We start from the raw sequence: 17,859 nt of genomic DNA, 5'->3' as shown, positions 1-17,859 counted from the left end.
CCAACGAAATCTATGACACACGAGCGGAGCATGTCTTCAAGGGTACGAATCGTTCTTTCAGGCTGACCGTCGGTTTGGGGATGGAATGCGATACATAGATTAAGAGTAGTACCGAGAGTAGATTGAAACGTTTCCCAAAGACGCGAGGTAAACCGACCATCGCAATCAGAGATGATGTCACGAGGCGTCCTGTGTCGACAAATGATCTCATCAGTGTAGATCCGGGCTAATTTTTCTACCTTAAAGTCTTCTCGTATTGGCAGGAAATGAGCTGATTTAGTCAAACGGTCGACTACAACCCAGATGCTGTCATGACCTGATGCTCAGCCTTGACTTTGGAACAAGTCAGGCATTTCGAAACATAAATAGCGATATCCTTCTTCATGCCCGGCCACCAGTACTTGTAGCGCATGTCCTGGTACATCTTGTCGGCACCAGGATGAATAGAATACCGAGATTTGTGGGCTTCGTCCATCAGAAGTTGTCGCAAATTCATACGCTTGGGAATCCTAATTCGGTCCAAATAATGAAAGATACCATTCGATTTATTCTCAAGTTGGGCGCCATCGTTTAGAATCCTTTCTTTCTTCAAAGTTTGTTTGGTAAAACAAGCATGCTGAGCGTCACGGATGAGAATTTCGAGATTAAACTGGGCTTGGGAATTACGAACGCTAAGCAAATAGCTTCGTCGACTGAGAGCATCGGCAATGACATTTGCTTTTCCTGGATGGTAACGAATCTCACAGTCGTAATCGTTGAGGAGTTCTACCCACCGGCGTTGACGCATATTCAGTTCATTTTGGTCAAAGATGTGTTGTAAGATCCTATGATCAGTGAAGATCGTACACTTGGTACCGTTAAGATAGTGTCGCCAAATCTTTAATGCAAAAATAACTGCGCCAAGATCGAGGTCGTGTGTGGTGTAGTTCTTCTCGTGGATCTTGAGCTGTCGAGAAGCTTAAGCGATAACCTTATCTTGTTGCATGAGAACACAACCAAGACAAAGGTTCGAGGCATCGCATTAGAGTATGAAGTCGTCGTCTCCGTCGGGCAGTGAGAGCACGGGAGCATTGCAAAGCATAGCTTTGAGGGTTTGAAAGGCTTCCTCCTATTTAGTTCCCCAAACAAAAGGTTTATCCTTATGCGTAAGAGAGGTAAGCGGCACAACAATCTTAGAGAAACCTTCGATAAATCGACGATAATAGTCTGCCAGTCCGAGAAAAGAACGGACTTCAGACGGGTTCTTGGGTGTAACCCAACTCTTAACGGCCTTGATCTTCGCGGGATCGACATGAATTTCCTGACTATTGACAATGTGACCCATGAATTGGACCTCTTCCAGCCAAAATTCACACTTGGAGAACTTGGCATAGAGACGGTTTCCCTGGAGTAACTCAAGAACCAAACGTAGATGTTGCGAGTGTTCAGTTTTTGACTTGGAATAGATCACTATATCATCGATGAACACGATGACGAAGCGATCAAGGAAGGGTTTGCACACTCAATTCATTAGATCCATGAAAAATGCGGGGGCGTTAGTCAAACCAAAAGTCATAACAACAAACTCATAGTGGTTGTATCGGGTTTGAAATGCGGTTTTGGGTATATCTTCCTCTTGAATGCGTAACTGGTGATAGCCTGAGCGTAGATCGATCTTCGAAAAACACGTAGCACCTTGTAATTGATCAAACAAATCATCAATTCGAGGCAAGGGATAGCGATTCTAGATTGTCAGCTTATTCAACTTCCTATAGTCGATGCACATCCGTAACGATCCATCCTTCTTTTTGACGAAAAGGACAGGCGCTCCCCAAGGAGAGGTGCTAGGGCGAATAAAGCCTTTATCAAGTAGTTCCTGGAGCTGACTCCAGAGTTCACGCATTTCAGAAGGAGCGAGATGATAAGGCGCTTTAGCAACGAGATTTGCTCCAGGAATGAGGTCGATTCGAAAATCGATATCGCGAGTGGGAGGTAATCCGGGTAAATCATCGGGGAAAACGTTGGGGAATTCACAAACAACGGGAACGTCTTTCACTCCTGTATTTCCTTTCTTTTCCTTCTCCGCTACTACAATGTTAGCCAAGAGAGCTCTGTATTCCTTGCGGAGATACTTGCTAGCTTGGACACATGACATGAGTTTAAGACCTTTCGAAGGAGTTTCGCAATATACACAAAGTTGATCACCATTAGCGAGCGAGAAGCGAATCATCTTTTCGAAGCAAACAACTTCAGCACGATTTTCACGAAGAAAATCCATGCCTACTATGATGTCAAAACTTCCGAGATGCATCGGAATAAGATCAATAGGGAAGACGTGATTGTTGAGTTCGAGCGTACAATCACGTAGGACAGAATTGACAGCGACAGTTCTTCCGGTGGCAACTTCAACATCGAACGTCGAGGGGAGATTGGCGCGCTTACGATTGAGGAGCTTTTTGAATTCAAATGATAAAAATAGTTATCGGCTCCAGTATCAAACAAATACGAAGCATATATACCATTCACAAGGAACGTTCCATTGACCACATTGTTGTCTGCCTGAGCCTGGTGGGCGTTGATGTTGAAAGCACGTCCGCGGGCTGCTGGCTGCTGCTGCTGTTGTTGTTGTTGCAGCTGCTGCTGGGGCTCTTGCTTCACTACCCTGTTGGGGCACATGTTTGCAAAGTGGTTGGGATCACCACATGCAAAGCAAGCTCGAGCGTGAGCTGCGGGTGCAGGAGCTGCTTGATGGCCTTGAGGAGCAGGAAGTAGAGCTGGTTGAGCAGGGGCTTGACCTTGAGCTGGAGCTTAACGTGGACCTCTACGGCAGTTTGCGATGAAGTGGCCGTACATATTGCAATGAACACAGAACCGGCATGCGAGACCCACCGGGTGATGACAAGTACAAGTAGGGCAAAGCGGGTGTGGCCTAGTGTACGCACGCTCGGCTGGCGGGACATTGACCACATGTGCCGCTACTTGGCGGTGTTGAGGTTGCGGTTGGGCAAGTATTGTTTGGAGCGGGGCAGCAGTAACTGCACATTTCTTGTTGCTAGAACTGTTGTTGTTCTTCCTCTTGCGGCGTGAGAGCTTCGAAGATTGCGGTGCGGCGGTGGTTTCAACGGTTGAAGCAGCGGTGACTTGATGTAGATTCTTGGCAGTTTTATCAAAATAACCAGCCCTGACTCGCTTATCGTTGATCCCAGCGGCGAGCATGTAGCTTTCCTCGATTGTTGTCGTCTTTGCAGCCTGAACAAAGTCTGCAACGCAATCCGGAAGAGCACGGATATACTTCTTGATTGTGATATCTGGGGTAGTAACTTGACCAGGGCATATAATACTCAACTGCTTGAAGCGAGCAGTTAAACCTGCGTTATCTCCGCCATCCTGCTTTATGTGCCAGAATTCATCCTCAAGCTTTTGGAGTTCATGGGGAGGGCAGAACTCTTGCATCATAATGTTCTTAAACTCATCCTAAGACAATCCGAAAGCTGCATCATTTCCTCGTTTGTTCATCTCGGCCGTCCACCAATCAAGAGCGCGGGATTGGAAGACGCCGGTAGCATTGATGTAGGATCGTTTGTTGACCCGAACGAGTCGTTCAGAGGTTATCTCTTGCATTTCAGATGCGGAATAATAAGAAATACAAGTAGAAGTAGCTTGTTCTCCTTTCTAACTGCTTGTTTTATTGATATTAAACGTTTTACAGCTCGATCGTCACACCGGCAGAGCTTCGGCGTGGAATCCAACTTCATGTCCTGAGGATCGCCCTAACAACAACTATATATAGGCCACTGGGTCCGCTCATATGTCACATGACCATATGAGCGGTCCAGACACGTCCACATAAGCGGTCCATACATGCCAAATAAGCGACCCAAGACTTCTATGTCCCTATGAGCGACCCTAACATATAAAACCTATACAGACTCCTGTTTTCTCGTATTTCGTGCCCTATGCTATACAATACGATATAAGACCTGATCCTAGACACCTAGACGTAATCAACAGATGTAGTGCACTAACAGACTCCCCCTCAGATGTTGATGGAGTCGCCAACACACCTTGACTGTAAAACTGTGTCTTCACATCTGCAGTCTAGATCAGTCTCTGGGCTTTTCTCTTCTTTCAATCTTCAGACTCCCCCTCTCGATTTACTGGCATTCTTTTGTTCTTCAGTAACATCTTCAGGATCGTTGTCTGATCTACACAGGCTTTCAGAATCGATCAACCTGGCTCTAACAGAGGTTTTCAGAATTGATTTCCAGGATCGAAACTTGGCTCTCCTCCAACAGAGATCTTCAGAATATCGAAACCTGGTTACCTGCACAATCTCAACCCTGAAATAAATTTCTTTCACAAACATTTCAAACCATTATGCACTAACACATGACTCCCTCTCATAAGCACCAACTAACATATAACTGTGTACCAATAATTTTCTCTCAACTATCTATGATGAACCACTTGAAGAAAGTTAGATTTAACGAAAACAGTTAAATTTACACAAACACTCCCCCTCAAATTCTGCTCATCATGATTAGCATTCTGAATTTTGAAAATCAGTTTTCCAATGTCAGTTGTCGAAAATCTTTTTGACTTTTTCAAAAATTTAGCTAAAACACACGAAAATCTTTTTGGATTTTCTGAGAGATATATCTTGACACTACTAGTAAACAAACATATAGAAATGAAATATTTACAAACAGTATTTTTTGTGAGTTTGTGCAAGAGGATCATATCAGTTTTGAGATCAATCATGAGCACCGTTAAGCTTGATTTCATTTTAAGTTTTAAACAATTTACCTAGATTGTCAGTATGTTTGTCCTCTTAAATTCTCAACACAAAGTTCAATCGATTCGAGATACGATATTAATGTTTTAAAGACTTAAACTTAATTGTGTATCACTCCACTTGAATATACTCCCGTATCCAGATCCCAAATATTCAGTCTTACAGGTGAATATACCACAACTGATATCTGTAAAGGGGTTAGATGCGAAACCGTGAGAGCTCAGGTCAGAACTTCCGTTCAGCAGAGAGATGACGATTCGACTTTTGGTGGGTCCCCTTTAGAGGATCTTTTGCATTTCAACAGCAGCGACTATCAATTTTATTGTTTCATCAGCATGCTGAGGGCTGTGCTTTTTCAAGCATATGCAAAAAGTATTATCCGGGGACTAGGTCAGAACTTCCATTCAGCAAAAGTCCCGGGATAATACCCCAGATATCACTGAGTATAAAGACCTAGTATCTCAGAATACGGGACCTTTCAAACAAGATTTCGGGGGTTACCCATATATTCAAGAATAGTTACCCTCAAATTAATCAAGTTTGAATTTAAGTTTATATCTCGTTTCAACTTACTAAATGTGCGAAAATCTACTGACACATCCACAGTAAGATTATTTAACCCTTTTTAGACTTTTCAATTCTTTAGCGTGCCGTGATAGTCCACTGATGTATATCATTTCCTCTTTTTCGCAACAAAACTCATTTTTGAATTTTATCATGTTTTTGGCTTTTTCAAATTTTCAAATGTTTTTGGATTTTCTGAAATTTCCCTACTCCCCCTAAAATGCAAACACATTTTAAAGAAAATTTGAAAACTTCTAGACTCTTGACCCACTAGAAACAAGAAAAGTAAAATAAACTGTACAGAAACTTGACAACCGACACTGAATCACATCAAATCGCCATTCACTAAGCATAAACAATCTGAACTCCCCCTATCACAAACCATTTTCTCATTTAGATTTCAAAACACTTAAGTTTGTTTTAATCAAAATGACTTTTCCGGAAAATGAATTTGTGTTGATAACAACCACTTGTAGGTCTATCTTATAAAAACGGGGATGTGGTTCATCATCTTGTCTATCTTTTGCCATGGATAGTAAATCAAGTACAATTTAATGTCCCTGATTTATCATTTTCATTTAAGAACCTTCTGTTCCACTAGTAAATGTAACCTTTTCAAAGTATACAAACATCTCAAAATTTAACCACAAATACCACTTGTGGGATCAAGATTACCACTTGTAGGAATGTTACGTGTACATCACCATTTTACCAATCAGGATGCCGATTCCTGCTTCTCACCTACCAACCTGGAAGCTCCGGCGTAGTCCTTTCACCTGCAAAATCCAAAACACTATTTAAAATACTTTTTAAACAAACTTTTCAAATACTAGAAATATGCCGATTCCTGATCCATGATATAAACTTGGGATCTCCGGCATAGTCCTTCGACTATCATGGGAATCAGACTTCCATACAAGTCTTTTCAGACTTGATGGCTTTCAGCTCTTGAGCTGTAGGGTTGTATGTCGCCTTTTTCGTGGCATAAAAATCTTTAACCCCTTTAGCTCTCCCACTCAACATTTTCCCAAATATCTTCTTAACATTCCCGTTGAATGTTTTCTCGACATCAAAATCATTCTTTTCTTTGTAGAACTGATTTGAAATATCAGTTTTTCCAACTTTCTTTTTCACTTTTTCAAACTTCAATGATGGAAACTCCTCATCATTCACTGAAATCTTCTTTTCAACCTGTGGCTCTTCTGGCTTTGTGGAACCAGATTTATCGCCGACATTCACTTCATCTTTCTTTGCAACCCACACCTGGTTGTCCTTTCCTTTCTTCTCATACCTATTTTTTGAACACTCACCAACCTCGAATTTTGAATTCTCAAACATTTTAGATCTATTGGTTGGTGTGTCAACATCAACAACTTTCTCTTTCAACTTCTGAGAAACTTCCTGTTTTGATTGAACACTTTTTGAGCAATTCCATGCAATGTGACCAGCTTCATTGCATCTATAACAGGTTCTAGTCTCTCTTAGATAACATATATCAGCTCCATTCTTCCTTTTCTCAGCAAGAAACTCTTTATTAGACTGTCTCCAGAACGGTTTCTGCTGTTCCTCCTCAGCACTTCCTCCTGACCAGCTTCAGAAACTCTTTATTAGAATTTTTCATATTTTTATCATTTTCTGGTGGAATAAAACCAAGACCTTTCTTTTTGTAGCCACGATTCTGATCAGGTTTCTTTGGAAAACCAGGACCAGAATTGTAACCTTTTTTCTTGTTTAAACGTTGCTGAACTCTAGAAGTATATTTTTTAGATTTTTCAAAACTTTTCAAAACTTTTAATTCTGGAATATTCACCTCTATAAGTTTGAAAGTTTTGTTTATTAGTTCCGTTTTAATACTCATTATTGGGAACTCCTTATTGTAATATAATTTGTTCGAACCATTCAAAGTATACACAACTTCGAATGTTTCATCATTCAAATCTGCCTTTGACAATAAAAATTCTTTACTATAAGACCGTTTTTTTGACGAATTTTGACTGTTGACTGATGACTTTGACTTTCCAGACCCAGATTTCAACTCAGACTCCTCATCAGTATCCAACACCTGATCGACCACCTTTTTTATTAGAACAGACTCATGATCAGTATCGGACGAGGTATACGTGATATCTATGTTATCTGGTAAAACGTCAGTTGTGTCGGTTTTAAGCTTTATATTGACTGCTTTTTCCAATTGCTCCTCATTTGGTCTCCTAGGTGAATAACCATCCCAAATCGGAGGCGGACATTTGTTGTAACTAACAGTTGATTTCTTACCACAGTCTTTATTGTCTTTTAGCTTCTCATCTTTGAAAGCTTCCATACCTGCAACAGTTGGATAAATACGGTCAATGAGATAATCAGAACTAGAATAACTTTGCAATAAGCGTCTAATTCTCTCATTCTCTAATTTTTCCGTCTCCAACTCTTGCTTCCACTTAGCACTCTCTTCGATGTAGAAGTTTATTGCTTTTTGTTTTGTCATTAAAACTGCATTCAACATCGTCAGTGCCTGTTCTCTCTCCGAGTTTGTCTTTTGAAGACCAGTTACTGTTTTATTTAAAACATCATAAGATTCTTTCACATAGTTGAGGTTGAACAGTAACTGCTCCTTCTTCTTCTCATACTCAGCTATGATGTCGTCTTTAGCTGCACAATCCTTGCAAGCTTCTAAGCACTTCTCACACGGCTTGACGACTTCAACAATATTCTCAACTTCGATTGTTTTAACAACTTCAACCACTTTTTCAACTTCAATCACCTTTTCTTCTTCTTTCACAACCTCAGTAATCTTCTCAGCAACATTCTCAGCGTTTTGAATATCACCTTCAGATTCAGCTTGTTGTTCTTTAGCAGCTCGTTTCTCCTTCAGTTTCTCCATTCTTTCTGCAAAATAGAAATGAAAACTTTCAGGAGAAAGATGAGTTTTTGCAATATTTATGTGTTTTTCTTCCTCATCATCACTGCTGCTGTGATCTGGTGACTGATCAAATTTTACAGACTTATCAGAATCATCATCTGATATATCAGAAACAGTCGGTGTTTTATCAAATACACCTGCTTTTTCTTGAACATTTTCATTTTGTACATTTTCATCAAAACTCTGTAAATCTTCATCTGAGCCCTGTAAACCTTCATCTGAACTTTCTGAAACATCCCCAGAATGTTCTGAAAGTTTATCAGTACTATCTGAACTTTCAGATGACACAAATTTTTCATCTTCACTTTTCACAGTCTCTCCGATAGATCTCATCCAAGTAGCAAACAAATCTGGTTCACAGACGATTTTGGCAATGAAAGCTTTAAACTCTCCCTTCTTATCCACAAACATATCCCAACTGAAACCTTCTGGTAGTTTCTCATCATCTTGATCGATAATGCGTGCTGCTGTGGCTTCAGATGATATGTAATCACTCCAGCTGAAATCTACCAAACATGCTCTCTTGGGATCTTCAATCTTTCTCCCATGAGCTTTCTGAGATTCCTGGGATTGACCAACTTGCTGATAGATAGCTTTGCGATAGTAATCATCTTTCCCAAATGGATTCTGTGCTCCACTAGCTTCTCTTCCTTTGCACTCTCGCTTGAAATGGCCTTTCTCCCTGCATCGAAAATAAGTAACTTTAGATTTATCAAAACCTAAAGTAGAGACATGTGCATCAAGAAAGTCATTTCTCCCAGTAATGGTTTTGAATTTCTCAGCTCGTCGAAGAACACTAGCAAGACACCATTTAATGTCCATGAGTTCCATTTCTTCGGCGTCTATCTGATCATAATCCTCTTTGGTAAGCATAGGATTTCCAATCCGACCAGCAACAAGACCTTCATAGGATAACAGAACTGAACCCAGAAGTGCCATGTGGTCTTTAGCAGTGTCTTCAGAGAAGCTTTGACCTTCTGGAAGGTTAAGAGCTATGTTGCACTGAATTATGTATCCATTTCCGGTTTTTGTACTCTGAGACTGAAAACTAGTGTTAGTCTCTTTCGGATTCACACTCGGAAACGATGAAAACCCGCTGCTACTCTTATTCGAACCCTGATCAGCTTTTTCAGAGGAATCACCAGCACTGAATGCAGTTTGTATCTTCGGACTTCTTTCAGATTCAGTAACTGGAACATTACCCCGGTAGTACATCTTAACATCCTGTTGACCACTTGGACTTTTCATTCTAGCAATCTTTTGCTGCTCAAGATCCTGACTCTCTATTTTCTCAATGAACTGTGAAATAGTCAGCCCGTCATACACACCAGTATTCTTTAAAATCATCAAATATGTTCCCCACTCTTTTTGAGGTAACGCGTCAGCCAATTTATCCACCCATTCCTCACGACCTTTTTCAACTCCCAACATCGATAACGATCGCACCAAATGACAGTATCTCTTGATTAGCTTTTTAGTATCCTCTCCTGGCAAACTACTAAACAGATCGAATTCTTTCTTTAACAGTGATTTCTTGCTCTTGATCATGTTTTCACTTCCCTCGAATTTAACCTTAAGAGCATCCCATATTGACTTAGCAGTTTTGTCGTGCTGTAACAAGATGAATATATCTTCCTTTATCGCCTGTTGCAACAAACTGATCATCATTTTCTCGGCTCTATACATTGCTCTTTCTTGATTGGTAAATTCAGATATCTCTTTAATAACTTGCAAATCTGTTCGAGGCAATGTGTATTTTTTCAATATGCACTCCCACGATCTAAGATGATTTGCCTGGACCCAGTTTTCAAACCGATCCTTCCACCCATAATACTCTTCAATGCTCATCAATCTAGGGGGCTTTTGAGTCGTTCCCGTCTCATTTTCTAAGTTCATTGCTTGAGCAATTGCGGCTGGAGTAGTCGATGTTGCAAACGCGTTGTAAAATTCAGAATCCATGTTGACTTAGCACGTTTTTCAATGAAGATGACAGAACAGCGAACCAGAAATGTCCTTTGGAGCGAACCAGAATGACTCTTTGGAGCGGACCCACAAATTTCTTTGGAGCGAACCGGGTTGATCCAAATAAGCGATCCAGAAATTATTTTGGAGCGGTCCAGAAATAATGTTCGTTCGAGCGGACCCGGACAATGTTCAAATGAGCGGTCCAGACACAAAATATACACTTCGAGCGAACCAAACTATCAATTTTCGAGCGGTCCAAACTTAAATGTGTATGGATGAGCGATCCAGACAGTGATCTATGAGCGATCCATGATGACGTCACTACGAGCGGTCCACATTACGAACATGATTTGACCCATAAAAACTTCGAATTTTGGCTTCAAACATTCCAGGGTTTATCTCGATACTATTGCTCACAATCTGTGAAAAATTGAGTGAATTCCGACCGTGAAATCTTCCCGAATCAGAAAAAGAAGGTGTAGAAGTGAGAAGAAACACTGAAAAACAGCTACAATTTGCAGAAAACCTCCTCCCAAGCTCTGATACCACTTGTAGGATCGTTTGTTGACCCGAACGAGTCATTCAGAGGTTATCTCTTGCGTTTCAGATGCGGAATAATAAGAAATACAAGTAGAAGTAGCTTGTTCTCCTTTCTAACTGCTTGTTTTATTGATATCAAACGTTTTACAGCTCGATCGTCACACCGGCAGAGCTTCGGTGTGGAATCCAACTTCACGTCCTGAGGATCGCCCTAACAACAACTATATATAGGCCACTGGGTCCGCTCATATGTCACATGCCATATGAGCGGTCCAGACACGTCCACATAAGCGGTCCATACATGCCAAATAAGCGACCCAAGACTTCTATGTCCCTATGAGCGACCCTAACATATAAAACCTATACAGACTCCTGTTTTCTCGTATTTCGTGCCCTATGCTATACAATACGATATAAGACCTGATCCTAGACACCTAGACGTAATCAACAGATGTAGTGCACTAACAATTGATGGTGCGCAGGTTCTCTGGACAGCCACTTTGGCGCAGGGTGATATCGATAGAATCGAACCATTGAAACATGGCCGTAGGACCATCTTGGCCGGTAAACTCTTTTGGTCCGCAGGCTTTGAACTGCTTGAAGCTAAAAGCAGCCTTAGGAGCATCAGTCCTGGACTCTTCCGAGGACTTGCTTGCATTCTCGTTCAGTTCACTGACGATTTGGGGGATGACTTTCACCATCTGCTTAGAGACGAGAGCGGCGAAGTGTTTGTCATCATGGTTTCGGCGAGCTGCTCGAGAGTGGAATGATCCAAACGACGACATTGTCTGCAACAGATATCGCCATAGGACTCAAACACAATTTCGATTAACCTTAGTATAGTCTAGCGATTCACCATAAAGCTCAGGAACATGTGGATTCACCAACTCGCGTAGGCACATAATCACAGAATCACATAAGCACAAAATCACATAAACACATTAGCATATAAGCACGTAAGCATACCTAAGCTATCCTAACACATATTTTGCACGTATTCACCTATCCTTCACAACACGTATAGCGATTAAGTATAGCGAGTGTGATTAGCGAGCAGCGGTTGCGAATAATGACCAGCGATTGTCAGGGGTGTGAGCTATAAGTGCAGTGCGAGTTGTGCGAATAAATCACCAAAATCGAACATAAAAACACATAAAATCCCATAAAATTCACGTAAAATCGATAGATCACAGAGATAGCGGCTGCGGATTCCAGAATCGAAACACATAAAATCGAAGAGAGATTGTCTCGGGTGTGTGTAGACATCGACTACCCAAAATGATTCGACTATTCACAAGGACCTTCAGTGCACGCTTTGGCCTTCTGGACTATGCTCTCGCTTCGATTTGAGCGATCGGCATGCATCGTTCCAGTTACAGCATGACCCAAGTCATTGGAGTCCGTCGATACTTTGGGGAGAGTTTTGTAAAACAAAAAGTATAGAGCGAAATGTGTCATCAAGGTTCGGGCTTCACCCCTGACTTAACAACTACATCCCTGTTTTGATAAAGTAGAGAGGAAAATTTACGTCGATGTGTGGATTTCACTCCTAGTTCAACGCAATTTCTCTTGTTTTATAGCAAAAATGGTAATTCGAACGAGTGATATGGTCGAGAGTTTGCGGTTTTCACACCTAATCTTAGGAAAGGATGATCTTGCGCAGAACTGTAGTATGCGATGTTCGCGAAAGAGTGTAGTGTACAGCGAGTTCGAGCGAGAGATAACAAGTAAGCTCGTACAAAGACCCATACTAGGTGTGCACAAGTCGGTCTATTGGTACTTAGACTATAGACTAGGTTATTCTAAGACATCAACCCGGACTAGGTCGAGTCTTGCCTAATTCCCTATAGTTATGGCTCTAATACCAATCTGTCACACCCCAATCGATGACGGAAACATCGAGGCGCGTCACTGAGCGAAACAGAATGTCCAAGAGAAATTCCATAACAACTACTTACCGAATAGTTAATATTATGTCCCATACCATAACCTACTAAGCAAATCAGTTATTACAGACAGCGATATCTCAAAGACAAATAACATGTTCCGACAAGTCAGATTTAAATAAAAATAAATTGTCTTTGTTGGTTTCTAGACTCTCCTAAGCTCAATTCCATCAAATAGCAAGCAAACATCGTAAGCATTTCAAACACCTGGCACATACGTTAAAATAGAGGTCAATACACATAGTGTAAAGGTGAGCATACAAGTTTAAAAGTAAAAGTAGAGTTCGAAATTGTTTACGCATAACCAGCATGTAACATGTATAATGCGAAGATAGTAGGTTATCGACAATGAAATATGCACAAACTAGACTACGAGTTGTAGAATGCGTAACAAAATAATTAACGTGGAGGATGATAGTCGTTATGACTAACTAATTAGTCAAAGATAATAATAAATAAGATAAGAGAAAAATTATTTAATGTTTTACAATTGTACATTTTGTTCTTTTTCTTTTCAGTTAAATTTTCTTCTCAAATAAATCTCTCCCTATAAATTATATTCCACTATTGTTAACACTTTAGACTATACGGAGTAGAGGGGGTTGAAAAGGGGGCGTTATGCGACATGTGGACGACACGTCAGCACACGTTAGAAAAGTGGTATGGTGCAAAAAAAGGAATGGGACGGGGCATGAAAGCATGGTATTATTCGACACATGACACACACATTTTATTATTATTTTATATTTACAAATTATATAAAATCTATGAACTATAATTAAACAAAAACATTAATACTAAAGAAAACATTACATAATTTAAATAAAAACACATTACATTAGTTAAAAAAAGAAACTAAAAAAAACACATGAAACAAACTAAAAAACATTACATAATTAAATATAAAAGTTAAACCTAAACATAATCAAACAAAAAATCTAATTATATGCCACGCAGAAACGTGTTTGAACTCATAGTTAAATGCGTGTCTATAGCTGATGAACGCGACCTTTATGACATCGTCTACCGGAAGGTCAGCACTCTCATTTTGCATGGCGTTGTACACCGTCTCAAATCTTTCACTATTCAAACGGATAGTCTTAAAGCGTGAAGAAAGTGGATCCACGGTTCGGGTGGTGTCATCCCCATGAATACAAAATTGTTGGAAAATACGTCTCCAAAACGGACCCGAGCGATTACGAGGCGTATAGGGGGTAAGCGTTTCTATCCAAGATTCACACAACGCGATGTCTTTTTCTTCGGTCAATGGAATCAGTCTCATTTTTTCTAAATTTTGAGGAGAAAGTGAGAAGTTGAGAGAAAATGAAAAAAAAAAAAAAGGTTGAGTTTTTGTAAGTTAAAAATGGTAGAATTGATTGATTACATAGAAGAAGTTATTTTTTTAATGTGTTTTTTTTTTTTAAATTTAACCGTTGTGGTGGCAACGACTACAACCCACACCCAACCACATCGTCCCACGTCGCCCCGTAAATTTCCTCCACACCGGTGGAACTCCCCCCCCCCTCCCCCCGTCCTCCACGTTGTTCGCAGGACGGTGTACACGGCTTAGAGTGACTACAACTCCACAAATCCTCACACCCACACCCACACCGTATGTTCTTACAACTATAACAACATTCACAACTTTGAGAATCATGTAAAATTTTAAAGACTGTTCATATTAATTGATATTTTTATATGAACTTATATGATGCACTTGGAGAAAAACCAGAGAGTTAAAAGAAGTCCAGCTAAAAGAAGTCCAGCATAAAACATCTGTAAGTTTTTGGTCTATTTAGAGTTAGGTCCTTAAAGATATAGATGAAGGTGTCGTACCTAGCCAGACGTGTTGACAAATAACCAAATTGAAGGTGGTTCATTTATCCAACTCTAAACTCAAATTCTTTGATTGAACTTTGAGTCTGAATCGAAAGACTTTCTTAATTTTTTATTTTTAAATTCAATTTTGTACAAATCAATCTATTGGTTCTTGTTATGTTAATTTTCTGTCAAATGTGTGAATCGTGAATATAGTTAGACCGTCTTCAACGCTGGAATAAAATAGAGATCCTTTGCTACCCTTAGTATCTTAAGATGATGTGGCTGGGTGACATGGATGATAGAGAGGGGAGAACATCCGAAGCCAAGGGCTGAGAGAGAAGAGAAGAAAAGAGTGGCTTTGAAAAGAGAGGTGGGACCTACTGGTCTTGAGCCTATTGTAGAAGAGGGAGAAAAGGGCTGGGGAGCTGAGATGGCACCGGGCAGAGGGGAAGGACTTTATGCAATGGAGACAGTCTTAGTGTCAATCTAATTAGTTCTAGTTATGGGTATGTTTGTGCAAAGTGGCTGGTGGGTGGAAGTTGATGGCTGGTGGCTGGTAACAGTAGCTGTTAGCTGGTGGCTGTTGCTTTTTAGATATCTTTATGTATTTAGCAGAGTAGCTGGAGCTTTTAATAAAATGTATGAAATATCCGGAATGGACATAACTAAAAAGTTCATTATTTAGAGGTTAAAATAATCATTTTTTCCCAAAAAGCTGGTAACTCCTTCTAAACGCTACTAGTAAGAGCGTTCAACCAAAAGATTCAAACTCCTAACCTAAAAGTTTCAAGCTACTTCAGCCAAAGAAGATTTTTTATTGAGTAGGAGTTTTTTCTTAAAAGCTTAAAGATAAATGCTCCTAAAAGCTCGATGCCAAACATAACCTATGTCTTTTTTTAAGAGTAAATTACTGTTTTACCCCCTGTGGTTTAGACAGTTTAGCATTTTCAGCCCAAAAAGAAATCTTTTAACATATCAGACCCCGAGTTTGTATTTTATAACGGTTTTGGCTCCTAACACTAACTTTGTTACTTTTTTTGCAGTTAAGAGTAAGGTGATTAGGTCATTATATTCCTTAGGGGTTGTTTTGATAATTACAAAGTTCTTTTAATATTTAAGAGATTATTCATGCAATTAGTCAATTTTTGGCAAATTGGAAAATAATAATCCCACCATTGTGAAATTGACCAATAATAATCCCAAGTCGGGAATTAGCCAATAATAATCCCACCTCGTCCATTTTTGGAAAATAATAATCCACAGTCACTAAACGATAAAAGTGCCACGTCAGCATTTTGAGTATTATTTTCCAAAAATGGACGAGGTGGGATTATTATTGGCTAATTCCTGACTTGGGATTATTATTGGCCAATTTCACAATGGTGGGATTATTATTTTCCAATTTGCCTCAATTTTTTTTATTATTTCTTTATTTGCACGATTATTATATAACAAAATACGTTTTAAATATACAAATAAATATGTATTTTCATTAACCGTTTATTTTTATAAAAGTCGTTTTAAAAATAATTTGTTGTTTTACATTTTGTTTAAACCTTGTATCATTTTTAAGATTGTTTCGTTTGAAACCCTTTATTTTTTAAAATCGTTCTTTTTAAAGTCATTTATCTTTCAAATTTTTTTTAAATACTTTATTTTATACCATTCTTTTTAATATCATTTACTTTTAAACATTTCTAAACTACTCACTTTTTTAAGTCGCTCATTTTTTAAAGTTTACAAAACGACGTGCATAAAAAACAAAAGAAATGTAAGATTTGAAAAACAAAAAATATTCTAATAAAAGTTTGCACATGATCATTCTTTTTTAAACTTTTTTAGAAAGGTTTGTTTCTTTTTCAAATCTTCCATTTCTTTGGACCATTTGTTTACTCATAAGTCGTTATTTTTTAACCTTTATTTTTAAACTTTCCTTTACTAAATTCGTGTGTTTTTAGTTCTTTATCCTTTTTAACTTATTTTTTAAGGTTTTGCTTTTTTTTATAAACATCATTTTTTAATTTTCGTTTTTTATACCACTCATTCGTTTAAAATCGATATTCCTTCGATTTTTGAAACCGTTCATTTTTTGAAGTTTTTTTCTCCATAGCTAAAAGTAAACTGAATACAAAATTTAAAAATAAACGATTTCAAAAACGGTTTAAAAGAAAACGATTTTAAAAGTTAGTGACTTATAATTTCGAATTGTGTAAAAAGAGTTAAAAATGATTTTAAAAAGAATGGTATAAAATGAATTATTTAAAAAAACTTTAAAAGACAAAAAACTTTAAAAAGAACGATTTTAATAAGCATGCGGTTTAAAAATAATAATTTTAAAACTGATAAACGGTTTAAAAAAAAGGTTAAAAATTATTTTAAAAACGACGTTTATAAAAAACAAACGCGTAATGAAAATACATATTTATTTGTATATATAAACATATTTTGTTAAATAATAATGGTAAATTCGATTTAAATAATCCTAACTCACTGTTATTGGCCAATAATAATCCCAACCCATTTAATCACCAATAATAATCCGAACTATTCACTTTTGTTTGTAAAATACTCCTAGTTAAAAAAAACACTAACTAGGTTAAAAAATTGCTGATCTGGCCCTTTTAGCTGACGTGTCATATGACGTGGCAGTTGATGCGGCATTTTTTGATGACATGGCAGCTGATGTGGCAGTCTACGTGGCATTTTTTGATGACGTGTCAGTCTACGTGGCATTTTTCAATTACGTGGCAACTGATGTGGCAGGTGACGTGGCAAGCCACATCAGCAAATTTTTAACCTAGTTAGTGTTTTTTTAACTGGGAGTATTTTACAAACAAAAGTGAATAGTTCGGATTATTATTGGTGATTAAATGAGTTGGGATTATTATTGACAAATAACAGTGAGTTGGGATTATTTAAATCCAATTTGCGAATAATAATCACTAAAATATTGAAATAATAAAAACAACTTGAGTAATTACAATAATAATCTCTTAAATATTAAAAGGGCATTGTAATTATCAAAAACAGCCTCAAAGGTATATAATTAACTAATTACCCTTACACTTAACTGTATAAAAAGTAACAAAGTTAGTGTCAAAGGTCAGAACTATTATAAAATACAATCTTGGGGTCTAATATGTTAAAATATTTCTTTTTGGCCTATAATAGTTAAACTGCCTAAACCACATGGGCCAAAATAGTAATTTATTTTTTTAACGATAAACTAAATTACTCTTATTAAACACCATCACACAATGGCACATCTTTCTTGTGGTCCCGAGAGTGCCCGACTTTCATCGATTTTTTGCTCGTAATGTTAATAAAACCAA

The sequence above is a fragment of the Helianthus annuus genome, chromosome 16 (genome assembly GCF_002127325.2).
Source record: "Helianthus annuus cultivar XRQ/B chromosome 16, HanXRQr2.0-SUNRISE, whole genome shotgun sequence".
Lineage (NCBI taxonomy): Eukaryota > Viridiplantae > Streptophyta > Magnoliopsida > Asterales > Asteraceae > Helianthus > Helianthus annuus.
The sequence above is the reverse complement of the archived record's forward strand: the minus strand, read 5'-3'. Positions refer to the sequence as shown.